Consider the following 15,460-nt stretch of genomic DNA (forward strand, 5'->3'; position numbering starts at 1 on the left):
CGCTTAACGATAATGCTGTTCATACTGCAGAGTAACTGGACTTTTTTTCAGTGTCTTGTGAATTAATTAGTAATTCTTCCAGTTTCACAGTTTTCACTCTTTACCCGTGATATTTTCTGGAACACTTTCTGCCCTCCCAAACTCCACCCGTCACCTGAAGTATTATATATAAATTAGTATTCACATATAATTTCAATGGCTAGTATCTCCAAGAATATGCAATGAATACTCTTAAAATTAATAGTAGCAAGTAGGTCATTCTTGCCTTTGTGGAAGTGCATTCGTCTTTAACTATGAAGGTTGATCTCAATTTGGGGTAAATGCTCCTTTTTTGGATCAAGAAGGTTTTCTTCTTTATTTCGTATTTTAAGAGTAATTTTTGATATCTGTTAAAATTGTAGTTTTATTCTTTAGCTTCTTAATTCTCAAGTTCTTGATATAAAGGACATTTAACCATGATGTATTATTGTTTTAATGCACAGATGGATTTGATGTGCCAACGTTGTCTTAGGATTTTTCTGGCCCATGTTGCTCTGTGTGTGTGTGTGTGCGTGTGTGTATTTAATTTCTATGGTTTTAGTATTAAACTATTCTGGCCTCATAAAATGGGTTAGGAAGCGTTCCATCCATTTTTATGCAACAGAATAGTTTTTATAATTATATCATCATGTTTCTACATGCTTAATTACAACTTGCCATTTAAATGGGTCGGGTTTGGTGACTTTGCTGGTGGTAAATCTATAGCTGTCTTTTCCACTTTACTTTTGGTTATTAATCTGTCCAGATTTTGTTTCCTTTTAAAGTAATTTGTACTTTATTTTAAAAACCATTCATTATCTGGATTTGTAAATTTCTTGGTATTATGTGTTCTTTGTATTTATCTTTAATTACATCCCTAGTCTTATGAGTAATGTTTAGTATTTTATCACCTTTTTATTCTTAGGGAGACTTACAAGGTTTCTATCTCACTGATCTTTTAAAATGCATTTTTTTCAAAATAATATATGACCTTGGTTCAAAATCAAACACAAAATAAAATACAAGTTTTCTGCCCTTTCCCTCCTCACTTTTCTAGCTCCCTTCTCAAGAAGCAGCCATTTTAAACTCTTTTAGTTATCTCTTTTGACATTAATCTGTATTCTGATTAATTAATTTTAGACATTATCAGTTGACTCCTATTATGTTGGATTAGGTTTTAGCTCTTGTACTCTTCCAAGGTCCCTTCATGCCTTCTTTCACTTGCTGTGTCATTAGGAGCATTGTTGTGTACTAATTATATTTTCTTTCTTTTTTCCTTGCAGTTAATAATTGCCTTGCTTTTTCATTTACTTGGTTTTCTTTATATCTGTCATTTGTTCTTCCCACACTTCCAATTTCTTCTCGGTACGGTTTTCCCCATGGTCATTCCCATATCTCCTGAGCTATCAATTTTCCTTTAAATTGGGTGGTTGCTCTCTACATCTGCTGCACAGCTTTCATCCTGCTACTTTGATTTCCTATCCTTCTTGGAATTCTCTTTGCCTTTATTCTGGTTGGATTTCCTATTTCTAGGATTTTATTTCTTCCTCTTTTTGGTTTATGCTGTGGCTATAATAGATCACATCCTCCAATAGTTTTCATCTGATTGAAAAGATGTCAGGGGACTTGCTGATGATATCCTTCAAAATGCTTGTCTCTTGAGTCATCCAGCTCCAACCTGGACTAGTTGTTCACTATACTCAGACACTCAGATCCCAGTTGTCACCCTCAGATCATCCTTCAACATCATCTGGAGATTCATTTCACTTCTGTTCTGTTTTGGATTTTCTCTTTTCTGTTTCTTCTGACTTCCTCTTTCTTAGATTACTCTCTCATTTTGATAGATATCTTCCAGTAGTTTCCAGAGAAGAGTGTATGAGAGTTAAATTTTGTCGTGACCTTGAGTGTATTAAATTATCTTTATTCTGCCCTCAGACTTGATTGGAAATTTGACTGATTATAGAGTTTTAGGTTGGAAATAATTTTTCTTCAGAATGTTGGAATATTTTGTCAATGAGCTCCCTAAACCAGTGTGCTTGTTAAGAAGTATAAAGCTAATCTTATTTTACATCTTCTGTATGTGATCTATATTTTTATTTCTTGTTGTAGTATTTTGTCATTGTCCCAAGACTTTTAAAATTAAACAGTGATGTGTCTTGATTTGAGCTTATTTTCATCCATTGTATAGGACAGTTGGTAAGCCCTTTCAATTAGGAAACTAATTTCCTCCAGCTCTTAGAAATTTTCTTCAATTCATTGATAAATTTTTTTCCTGCTCTCTCTTTGTTTTTTGTTTTTTGTTTTTTTTTGAATTCCTGCAATTCAGATGTTAGACCTCTGGTATGGTCTCTAATTTCCTTATTTTTTTCTCTCCTGTTTCCCATTTAAAAATATTTTTGCAGTATTTCCTGGGATATTTTCTTAACTTTATCATCAAGCCCTTCTATTGAGATTTTTGTTTCTTTATTATGTTCATGCTTTCCAAGAGCCCTCTTTTTGTGCTTATTTCTTAGATGCAATAACTTCTTTTCTCATCTGATGATATTAATAATAGGTTGTTTATTCAAGTTTTCTTCTTTCTGCAAACTTTTGATTGTCTCCAGTTTACTTTTTTTCCCTTTGCCTTGTTTTTATTTCTGTATTTCTTTTTAGAAACTTTCTCCAGATGTCTCAGTCAGGTGTCTGTTCTTAGTTTGGGAGACTAACGAGCTGAGTGATAGCTCTGAGCATGTTGACAGGGCTTGTCCAGTTTGGTCCTTACCCTAAGGTGAACTGGGAGCAGTTTTGGTTGGGGAAATATCAGCATCAGTGTGATTAGGTCTTTTTCCACTTGGGCTGGTCAGATTCCCCAACTCTTTAAAATCTCCTACCCAGAAGAAAAGGTGTGGATTGAAAAGGTAAAGGACTGAATGGTGGAAGAGGAGTGGAGGTCTGCGTCATTCAGGATAGGCTAGGTTAGGCTTCACTACCAGACAACTCCAGATCTCAATGGCTTAACACAATGAAGGCTGATTTCTTTCTGCACTACATATCCTGTACAGTTCAGCATGATCCCTTCCTCAGTTGTCAGTCAGGGACCCAGGCTTCTGGAGATTCCATCTCCACATATGCTTTCATGATCACCACAGTAGGGAAATTAATGTGTTAAACTATGCTCTGTCTCCCAAAGCTTCAGCTGAGAGGTAATATATATCACTTCTTCTCACATTTTATTGGCCAAAGGAAATTACATAGCCGCACATAATTTAGAGAGGAAATAGAATTGAAATTCTGCCATATGTCTGAGATGAAGAGAACTGAAATATTTGTAATTGCTCCCAGTGACTATCATAGTATTTTAACAATCAGCATTCAATATTTAGATGATCACTTATTTCCACTACTCATATTACCCCGCCCTCAATTTTGCCAGTAGAACCTCTCCTAGAATGACTCTTCCTTTTTCAGTCATCAGAAAACAAAACTCCACACTTCTGCTAGGGTCAGCGAAGTGGGTTACTCAGTGACTAGAGGGGGAAAAGTGATCTGACTACTAGAGATTTAACTGCTTCTCCGGAAATTTTAACACAATCCTCCTTAGTTGGCACCCTATCATCATTTTAGAGTATCTAGGGCTGACATTCCTGATGCTTCTGAAAATCCTGCTGTCTAAGCAGGATTGGTTCTCAGCTTTTCCCACTTGAGGATTGGTAGTTGGTTTGTCAGGTCTACTAAGACATCCATCTGCTTTCCAGCGATTAGGATTTTTCTTGGTTGTCTTCTACTTTATTCTCTCCATCCTTGTAGGTTATGTTTTTGAAAATAATCTTTTCACTTCTGTGTTAGTGCATTTTTAGAGCGAGCCAAATTAAAGTTGTGTGTCCAGTCCACCAATTTAACTCAAAATACCCTGATATTTTCAAAGACATAGATTTATGTTTAATTGTTCAAATCTTCTGTGGTTTTTATTCTATTTAATTAATTTATATTTTTATATTTATAATCCATTCCTTTTATTTTACTTATTTTTTTAAATTATTTTTCTTGGATATTGAGTTGTTTGCTTTTTTCCTCAAAAAACTTTGATTTCTAAGATATGCATGTAAGCCTACAATTTTCTCTGTTCATTCTTTGGTTCTTACCTTAAATATCAGTTTATTAAAGAAGCTTACTATATCAGCTAGAGTTATGTTCTATACATAATTTCTGTATATAAGTATATTCTATATAATTTCAGCCTGAAATTGTAGAAAAACCCATAACAACAATGGCTTACACAAAATTGAATTTTATTTTTCTCTCATAAACGAAGGCCAGTAGCTGAAATGTGCTCCATGATATCTGGGACCCAGTCTTTGTTCCATCTTCTTGCTTTACTATCTTCAGGACATGGCCTTTACCTCATAGTCCAAGATAGATGCCTAATATCCAGCCATTACATCTCCATTCAGACCAGCAAAAAGGAGAAAGGGAAGGCTGTGCCTTCTTTTGTTAAAGACTACTTCTGTGAAGTATTCCATTGCACTGTGCTCATATCTCACTGGCCATAATTTAGTTATAAGACCACTCCCAGTCACAACAGAGGTTGGAAAATAAAATCTCTAATCAACATATCCACATGGGCAACTAAAAAAATTGGAGCTCTATTAGTAATAAATAAGGGGAAAACATATATTTGGGTAACATTAGTAGTCTATGTCATACTCACTCAGAGCACACCTATAGCTCCCACTGCCCACTAGAAGCAGATAGGGTCAAATAAACTGCCTGACTTGATTGGTTATTAGAGGAGCATATGATAGTATTTCTCCATATTGGTGGTGTGTTTTGTAGCCAAAGGAATTCTTATTGATTAAAAATTTTTTTTATTGAGATAACATTGGTTTATAACATTATATAAATTTCAGGTTTACATAATTATATTTCAATTTCTATGTAGATTACATCATGCTCACCACCCAAAGACTAATTACTGTGCGTCACCACAGTGCCTATTACTCCTTATGTCCTCTTTCCTCCCGTATTCCCCCCTGGTAACCACCAATCTAATCTCTATGTCTATGTTTTTGTTTGTTGTTCTTGTTGTTTTTATCTTCCACTTATGAGTGAAATCATATGGTATTTGACTTTCTCCATCTGACTTACTTCACTTAGCATAATACCCTCAAGGTCCGTCCATGTTGTTGCAAATGGCAAGATTTCATCTTTCTTATGGCTGAGTAGTATTCCTTTGTACATATATACACCACACCTCCTTTATCCATTGTTCCCAAGTCTTAGCTATTGTGCATAATGCTGCAGTGAACATAGGGTACATATATCTATTCAAATTAGTGTTTTTGTGTTCCTTGGATAGATACACGGAAGTGGAATTGCTGGAGCATATGGTAATTTAGTCTTATTTTTTGAAGAATCTCCTTACTGTTTTCCATAGTGGCTGCACCAGTTTACATTCCCACCAGTAGTATATAAGAATTTCCTTTTCTCCATAACCTCTCCAGCACTTATTTGTTATCTTGTTAATTATAGCCATTCTGACAGGCATGAGGTGACATCTCATTGTAGTTTTGATTTGCATTTCCCTAATAATTAGTGATGTTGAGCATCTTTTCATGTGCCTGTTAGCCATCTGTATATCTTTCTTTGGAAAAATGTTTGTTCAGATCTTTTGCCCATTTTTTAATTGGGCTGTTTGTTTTTGTGTTGTTGAGTTGTATGAGTTCTTTAAATATTTTGGAAATTAACCCCTTATTGGAAATATGATTTGCAAATATCTTCTCCCAAATGTTAGGTTGTCTTTTTGTTTTTCCTTGGAGAAGCTTTTTAGTTTGATGTAGTCCCACTTTTAAATTTTTTCTTTTGTTTCCCTTCCCTGGTAAGACCTGAATTCAAAAAGATAATGCTAAGCCCGAATTTGAAGAGCATACTGCCTGTGTTTTCTTCTAGAAGTTTTGTGGTTTCAGGTCTTCCATTCAAGTCTTTAATCCCTTTCAAGTTAATCTTTGTGTATGGTGTAAGATAATGGTCTACTTTTCTTGTTTTGCATGTGGCTGTCCAGTTTTCCCAGCACCATTTATTGAAGAGACTTTCCTTTCTCCATTGTATGTTCTCAGCCCCCTTGTCAAAAATTAGCTGTCTGTAGATGTGTGAGTTTATTTCTGGGTTCTCAATTCTGTTCCATTCATCTGTGTGTCTGTTTCATTCCAGTACCATGCTGTTTTGGTTACTATAGATCGTAGCATATTTTGAGATCAGGGAGTGTGATGCCTCTAGCTTTGCTCTCTTTTCTCAGGATTCCTTTGGCTCCTCAGGGTCTTTTGTTTAATATAAATTTTAGGATTCTTTGTTCTATTTCCATGAAAAATGTCACTGGGACTTTGATAGAGATTTCATTGAATCTGTAGATTGCTTTAGGAAGTATGGACATTTTAACTATGTTGATTCTTCCAACCCATGAGTACGGAATATCTTTCCATTTCTTTGTGTCTTCTTCGATTTCTCTCAACAATAGTTTTCAGTGTACAGGTCTTTCACCTCTTTGGTTAAATTTATGCCTAGGTATTTTATTCTTTTTGTTGGGATTGTATTCTTAATTTCTCTTTCTGCTATTTCATTGTTAGTGTATAGAAATGCAACTAGCTTTTGTATGTTGATTTTCTACCCTGCAAGTTTACTGTATTCATTTATTATTTCCAATATTTTTTCTGTGGATTCTTTAGGCTTTTCTTTATATAGAATCATGTCATCTGCAAATAGTGACTGTTTCACTTCTTCCTTTCCAATTTGGATCCCTTTTCTTTCTTTTTCTTGCTGGATTGTTCTGGCTAGGACTTCCAATACTGTGTTGAATAAGAGTGGTAACAGTGGGTATCGGTGTCTTGTTCCTGTTCTTAGGGGAATAGCTTTCAGTTTTTCACTGTTGAGTATAATGTTGGCTGTGGGTTTGTCATGTATGGCCTTTATTATGTTGATGACTTTCCTTCTATACCCGTTTTACTCAGGATTTTTAATCATAAAATGGATGTTGAATCTTGTCAAATGCTTTCTCTGTGTCTATTGATATGATCGTGTGATTTTTATTCTTCATTTTGTTAATGTGGTGTATCACATTGATAGATTTTCAGATGTTGAACCATTCTTGGGTCTCTGGAATAAATCTCACTTGATCATGGTGTATGATCTTTTTAATGTATTGTATTTGATTTGCTAGTAGCTTGTTGAGAATTTTTGCATCTATGTTCATCAGTGATATTGGCTTGTAATTTTCTATTTTTCTGTTGTCCTTGTCTGGTTTGGGTATCCTGGAAATGTTGGCTTCATAGAATAAGTTAAGAAGCACCCCCTCCTCTTCAGTTTTTGGGGAGGGTTTGAGGAGGACAGGTATTAAGTCTTTGAATGTTTGGTAGAATTCAGTGGGGAAGCTCTCTGGTCTTGGACTTTTGATTTTTGGGAGCTTTTTGATTGCTCTTTCAATCTTCTTACTAGTGATTGGTCCATTCAGATTCTCTGTTTCTTCTTAATTCAGTTTTGGAAGGTTTTTCTAATTCTAAGAATTTGTCCATTTCCTTTAGATTTTCCAATTTGTTGGTGTGTATTTTTTCATAGTATTCTCTTATAATCCTTTGTATTTCTGTAGTGTCTGTTGTAATTTCTCTTCTTTCATTTCTGATTTTGTTTATTTGAGCCTTCTCTCTTTTTTTCTTGGTCAGTCTAGCTAAAGGTTTATCAGTTTTGTTTGTAGCCAAAAGAATTTTTGTTGCAGTGAAAGCTTAGCCCCCAAAGCAATAACGTAATAAATTCAGTAGCTGGTCAAGATCCTTTGAACCAATAATGACTTACCCAGTGTGCTAGTGGCACCTGTCATGCATTCCTTCTTCCTTTTATGAACTTTAAAAAAATTCAGGTTGTGGAAAGCTTAAAACTCCATTTTACAGACTTCGTTGAATTATTATTCTGGATGTAAATTAGGTTTTGCCGGCAAGATGCTGTCTCATGAGCCTTAGAAGACAGGGAAAGGTCATCTTCCCACCATTGTTACTGTTGACCAAAGAAGGTAAAAAAGATGTGAGTACTTGCAGCCAAGTCAGCATTTCTGTGTCTGGCCATCAGTTTTATTGTGGAAGCCAGACACTGTGTTCCAGTGTGTAGTTACCAGTTTTGGAGGTGGGAGAGGACATTGTGGGAGCAGTAGTTTTGGCAGTAGCAGTAGCAGCAGCTTCCTGGTTTCTGCACTGCAGCAATGGTAGTATGCCTTTGAAACCAGGAGGTCAGTGCTGACTCTCTCACTTCTGCTTGTCCAGTTCTTCCAATATTGTAAGCATCTAATTCCCTCTATCGAATGTGTTTTCTTTTTGCTAGATATACATACAGTGGTTTCTTTTCTTGTTGTTGTTCTGAACTCTGAATAATTCACCCAAACTCAAAGTTTTATATGTTCACTCAGATTATAAGGAATAGGAGCTTCTCAATTAGAGTGTGTAAAGGAAAAGATGTAAAATATGGAACCATCAAGCAGTTAAGGCACTGTTCCCTTAAGCTAACACATCTTAGTTTAAGAATAGGGAAGAATAAAAATTACAGGTGCAGTCCTGAGAGACTAAGGATGAAAATGTTTAGTAAATTTAATGTATATTTTTTAAAGAAACAGGATATTGAAACTGAATCATAGACACTTTCTTTCCTCATATGTAACACAATAAATAAAAATTAGTTTAAAAATTTTATTATCTGTGAATAAATAAGGAAAGCACTCAACATCACATCATACATTTTAAAGATGCTAGCTGGCTCACATATTCTAAATGATACATTGTTAGGTAAATGAAGTAAGTATCAAATGTAAAGAATACATGAGCATTTTATAAAAATAAAGAAATAAAATATTTTGTTATAGTGTTTGTTTATAAAGCCAGATGATAAAATAAGAGACTGAAATTCATTAATTTATTCAACACTATTCATCTATATTTACTTCAATATGTATTTTTCTAAGCAGAGTAGAAAAGAGCCCTTTCCATCAGGAGCTTATAGTTTAGTGGGGAAGGGAGATCATTGATTTGGCTTGGCAGAGAACCCAGTGAATGGAACATTAGATTCAACGGATTCGAAGAAGAAAAAGCCTAATATATCACTGAACTGATGGCAAAATTGAATCTTCAAATTGAAAAGACATTAGGCAGAGCTTCTCATTTTTGAAACTGATGGTATAGATAATTCAGATGACCCTCCTGTGGAAAACAATACAAAATAATAGACAAGACTTTTAAAAAAAAATCACTTAAAAATATCAAAGAGCTAAAATCAAAGTAGTAAATATAGTGAAAAAAGCCCAATTTTTGATGGAAGCCTGTAATAGAAGGGTAAACAGTATACTGGAACAAGAAAACTTATTATTCCCTCAAAGCATTTGAAAATATTTGCCCTTGGGCTTTGATTTGAAGCTATGTGAGATTAAAGAAGTATAAATCAAGGCTCACAGCCAACTGACTGTGCTGCATATTATACAGAGGTCCTCCTTGTTTTGAGGGACCCCACAAGGCTACATCTGCAATATAACAACAGTGTAAACCCCAACAAATCTAAACCTCCTCCCTCCCCCCAACTCCAGGAAATTATATAGAAAGCTCCCTGATATTAAGTAGAGCAGAAGAAAAAGAAAAGAAAAGAAAACATGGGTGGGAAATTCTAGCTACAGATTGGTCCTCATGTGTTTTGTATTTTGAAGATGCATAGGTTGAGTTTCAAGAAACCTCAAGTGTAAATTTGGTTTGTGGTGGTCCCCTACTGATAATGTTTCCAGGATCCTGGCTGAAACAAATGAAGATACATTTTGAAGATATAACATGAAACCAAGGCTTTTAGGACAACCTACAAATAAATTTTCAAGGGCAATCAACCATGAGTCACACAAAGAAATAAAGACAACAAGAATTAGAAGAATCAGAAAGAATATAGCAGCAATAGGTCCATATTGGAAGTATCAGACAGATTTAAAAACCAATTATACTTTACCATATCTAAGTAAATAAATGGCATACGTGAAAATATCTGCATGGAATGGATTGAAGGGTACACTGAGTTCCAGGAAAAAATGATACAAAAATTATCAAAATCAAGACATAACCTGATAAAGATAATGAATTTCAAGGATAGAAAGCAAGTCACCTACAGCTCAAGCAAACAGTCTTCAGACTTCTCTTCATCAACGTTTAATACCAAAACACAAAGGAAGTGTCTACAAGGTTCTGAGAGGAATAAATTATGGCTCAATAATTTTATACCTAGCCAAGATGTTGTTCAAGTACAAAGATAACAATGTAGCAAACAGGAAAGAATTCATGGAACATTGCATTAGCACTCATGAGTGCTTTTTGAAAAAAACTACTTGATGAAATTCAGCCAACTTATAGATGAACTGAGAAACTATGAAGAAGAAACTGAGGTAATGTTTGATGTCAACAAATCTCTGAAAAAAGAAAGTTGACTGAAGAATTTTATACCCAGCTAAATTATACTTCTCAAGCATGTGATAATTCAAGAAGTATAGCACTTATAAACTCTTATTTAAAGAACTACATCTGATAAAATCCAGCAAACCAAGAGATGAAACAATACAAAAGATTCATGTATGGAGAAGCTAGGATAAAATGACTGACAGTAAAGACTGCATTTCATTCCAGTTTGAGCAAACCAGTTTATCTCAATTCCCTCCTGAAACCTCATTTAAAGAATAGAGAGCACAGGTTTAAAATAAATGGACCTATAAAGAGAAAAAGAATGGGAGAAGAGTAAACAGCAGGGGAGAAAAGTCACTAAAATTTTTGGAAGATGCAAAGTGTACATTTCCAATTGTAACAATTGGTTATGGAAAGATTTCATTTTTTTTTCTGTTGTCAAATGAGAGTAGAAGGGTCAGGGGAGAAGTTGATAGGAAGAAAATCCGCCAGCCCTGTGGTGTAGTGGTTAAGTTCAGCACTCTCTGTGTTGGTGGCCAGGGTTTGTCAGTTCAGATCGTGGGTGTGGACCTACACCACTCATCAGCCATGCTGTGGTAGAAACCCACATATAAAGTGGGGGAAGATTGGCACAGATGTTAGCTCAGGAAGGAAGGAAGGAAGAAAAGGAAGAGAAGGAAGGAAGAGAAAGAAAAGTCAAATCCAGTCAAAGCAATGATTGATACTGAGGGTCCAGGGAGAGGCTGAAAATCTATATGAGGAACACTTATATCTGAGAATTCCTTGCCCAGTCAGTGGAGAAACGTGCCTTCCCTTTTCTCATAGCAGCAGAAAATGGGAAGCATATTATCTATAGAGGTTGCATGGACAGGGCTCGGGCCTGAGGGACACCAGAACCACTGAGGGCAGGACTGAGACCTTAGTGAGAACAGGATTAAAGAAATCCTACCTACTGATTAGGATCCCCCCTCCAACCAAGGAGCTCTCAGAATGCTGGGTGCCAGCTTTACAACACCTCCCACTGCCACCCCCATTCTTCTTGAATTCCTCTCTGGAAAACAACATAGGCCCAAGAGAAAAGTCTTATAGTTATTGACTTTTGGTTCCCAGACAAAATGTTGTTTCCTGTTTCATTATCCTAAGGTGAGATCCATCACCAAACATACAGTGTCTAATCAGCCTCATGAAAAATAAAAATAGACAGCCAAGCTGCATGATACATATAGGGAAAGTCTCTAACATGAAGGCAGAGACCAAAGGAAAACCCAGAACATAAAAGTAATTCAGAAGAAAAATGAAATGCTAAGATCAGAAGAAGAATGTTAAAAACCTAAAATTAATATCTTCAGATATTTAAGAAAAGATTCTGTGATATTGCCTCTGTGATATAATAAAAGGCTACTATATATGGATCAAAGACTTAACTGTAAGGGCTGAAACTATAAAACTCTTAGAAGAAAACATAAGTGTAAATCTTCATGACTTTAGATTAGTCAATGATTTCTTAGGTATGACACCTAAAGCACGAGCAACCAAAGAAAAAATAGATAAATTTGTTTTCATAAAAAAACCAAACAACCTTTGTGCTGCAAAGGATACCATCAATAAAGTGAAAAGACAACCCAAAGAATGGGATAAAATATTTGTAAGTCATGTATCTGATAAGGGTCTTGTATCCTGAATAAATAAAGAACTACTAGAACTCAACAATAAAAAGATAAAAATCCAATTTAAAAATGTGTAAAGAATTTGAGTAGATATTTCTCCAAAGAAGACATTCAGATGATCAATAAGCAAATGAAAAGATGCTCCATATCATTAGTCATTTGGGACATGCAAATCAAACCACAAAAAGATACTACTTCACACCTTCCAGGATGGCTATAATTAAAGAGAAAATAATAAGTGTTGGTGAAGATGTGGAGAAATTGAAACCCTTATACACTGTCGATGGGAATGTGAAATGGTACAGTTACTTTGGAAAACAGCTTGACAATTCCTCAAAAAGTTACACAGGGTCACTGTATGACTCAGCAATTGTAATTCTAGGTATATACCCAAGAGAATTGAAAACATATATCCACATAAAAAGCTGTATGTGAATGTTCATAGCAGCATTGTTCATAATAGCCAAAAAGTGGAAATAAACCCAATTGCCCAATTAATAAACAGATGTGGTATATCAATAGGAATGAAGTATATCAAAGGAATGAAGTACTGATATATGCCACACCATGGATGAACCTTGAAAACATAGTACATAAAAGAAGACAGACACAAAAGGCTACATATTGTGTGATTCCATTTATATGAGATATCTAGAACAGGCAAATCCATAGAAACAGAAAGTTAATTAGTGGTTGGCAAGGGCTGGAGGGAGGAAGGAATGGAAAGTGACTGCTAATGGGTACTAGGTTTCTCCTTAGGGTGATGAAAATGTGAAAATGTTCTGGAATTAGATAGTGGTAATAATTGTACAACCTTTTGGCTATACAAAAAAACCACTAAACTGTATGCTTTAAAAGGTTAATGTTAGGGTATGTGAATTACATCTCAATAAAAAATTAAAAACTAAGAGGCTAGAAACTTTCAGAGAACAAGAAAGAGCTTTTTGAAAGGAAAACTATGATCACAAAAGTTTAAAACTCAATCGGAAGGTTAAAAAAATTAAGTTGAGAAAATCTATAGAATCCAGGAAAATAAAGACAAGAGATGGTAAATAAGGAGAGGTTAAGAAAAAAAATCAGCCCAGGAGTCACTATACTACTAACAGGAGTTACAGAATAAGAAAACAAAGAACCTTGAGTAAAGGAAATAATTTTCTAAATTACACACACACAAAAACCTCCAAATCCTGTCCTAATCTGAGAAATATATGCCACAGAGTTAACAAATCTCATTGAGTACCTAGCACAATGAATGACAAAATTCTTACACCATGACACATTATCAAGACATTCTAGCACACTGGAGATAATATATAACAACCTAATTTAATCTAGAGGAAGGTTTTTCAGCCTCAACACTATTGGCATTTGGGGCCACCTGATTGTTTGTGGGAGGCTATCTTGTGCATTGTAGAATGTTTAGCAGCATCCCTGACTTCTGCCCATGAGATGCCAGTAGCACCATGTCCTCCAGTTCTGATGATCAAAAATGTTTCCAGACATTGCTAAATGTTGCTGGGTGGCAAAATTGCCTCTGGTTGAGACCCAGGGATCTAGAGGAAAAAAGTGGTCTCAGAAAAGAATGGGTAATTAGAATGTTGAACATCTCAACATTGAAGATTAGAAGACAATGAAGGAATGCCTTCAAAATATGAGCAACATGTCATTCCTAAACTATAATTCTACACCCAGCACAATCATCAAATCAACATTTAACTTTATGACATCTGAAAATTTCAGATGTTCAAATTCTCAATAAATTTATCAACAAATATTCTTCAGGAAATCAAGTGAGTAAACCAAAAAAGAGGAAGACATAAAGCCCAGAAAATGAAATCAAATACAGAAGAGAGAGAAAAGAAATTCCCAGGATGATGGATAAAGCAAGTCCCAAACAGCCAGCTGTGAAGTACGTCTAGAAAGCAGCCAGTATACAATTGAGCAGGAGTCTGGATAGCTCCAGAATGGCTCCAAGAAAAATAATGGAGCTGAGAGATTTCTCGATGGGTTTAATAATACAATGAGGACCTTTAGACTTTAGAAAGCATAAGGATAACTTAGAAATATGTGCGTAGAAAAGTAAGTAAAGTGAAAAATTATTAACAAGTGTAAAGAAAAGAAAATTTCAGTGCACCATGAGGTTCAGGTGTAAGTGATATTTATAATTATATAAACACTATTTAAACAGAATTATGATACTGGTATGAGAGGGGATGGGGCAGGGGAAATTTGTGTGTGCCCCTTAAAAAAAAGAAGTAAACAGGGGCTGGCCCGGTGGCCCAGTGGTTAAGTTCTCGCGCTCTGCTGCAGGCGGCCCAGTGTTTCGTTGGTTTGAATCCTGGGTGCGGACATGGCACTGCTCATCAAGCCATGCTGAGGCAGTGTTCCACATGCCACAACTAGAAGGACCCACAATGAAGAATATACAACTATGTACTGGGGGGCTTTGGGGAGAAGAAGGAAAAAAATTTTAAATCTAAAAAAAAAAAAAAAAGCAAATAGTATCTAAACCTGAAATTTGATAAAAAGTATTTTAGAAGCATATTGTTTAGAAATATGAAAATATCATGAAACAAACAAGAGCTTCAGAAGTTAACTCCAGACAGTCAATCTTGAATAAAACTGAAAAAAAGTGTAGCATTATATGACAAATTTTTAAAACGTAAAATGTCTGAACAATTGTGGGGATTATCCTTTTGAAATACATTGTAAATGTTATAAACATTAATAAAGTAACTATAACAAAAAGTATAAAATAAGATGAGGAGAGGAGGGAGGAAAATGTTTATTTGCTCATTTTCAAGCAGACAGTTGTGATGCTAATATCTTAATATGCATCATACCCTTGTTTTTTAACGTTGTAGGGATTATTTATGTAAGCTTAAGCAAGTTCTGTAGCTTCATATTATTTTGTTTTATCATATTCAAGTAAAATCTGATAGTTTTAATCATAAAGTTAGCAATTTATTATAGATGCATTTTATAAAATTATTTCCATCTATTAACTTATTCTTAAATGCATTTGTAGAAATATTTTAGACTGATAGAGACTTAATGTTAATGATAATTATTTCTGAATGGTGGAATAATGATGTTAATTTGCTTTCTTTTTTCTTATTAAATATGTTTAAGCATGTGACTATATATTATTTTAAAAGAGTGAGAATCATTATTTACGTACCCAAATCCATTTATTATGAAAAAGTAATCTTAAGACTACCAATATTTTTTCTATTTAAAAGGACTAGAATCGTTTAAAATTATAGCAGATGATCGAATTAAATGATATCAATTTTGAAAGAAAGTACGCAAGTTAGAAAACAGATAAAATATTAGTTCATT

Source organism: Equus caballus, chromosome 14 (assembly GCF_041296265.1).
Source record: "Equus caballus isolate H_3958 breed thoroughbred chromosome 14, TB-T2T, whole genome shotgun sequence".
In the NCBI taxonomy this organism is placed as follows: domain Eukaryota; kingdom Metazoa; phylum Chordata; class Mammalia; order Perissodactyla; family Equidae; genus Equus; species Equus caballus.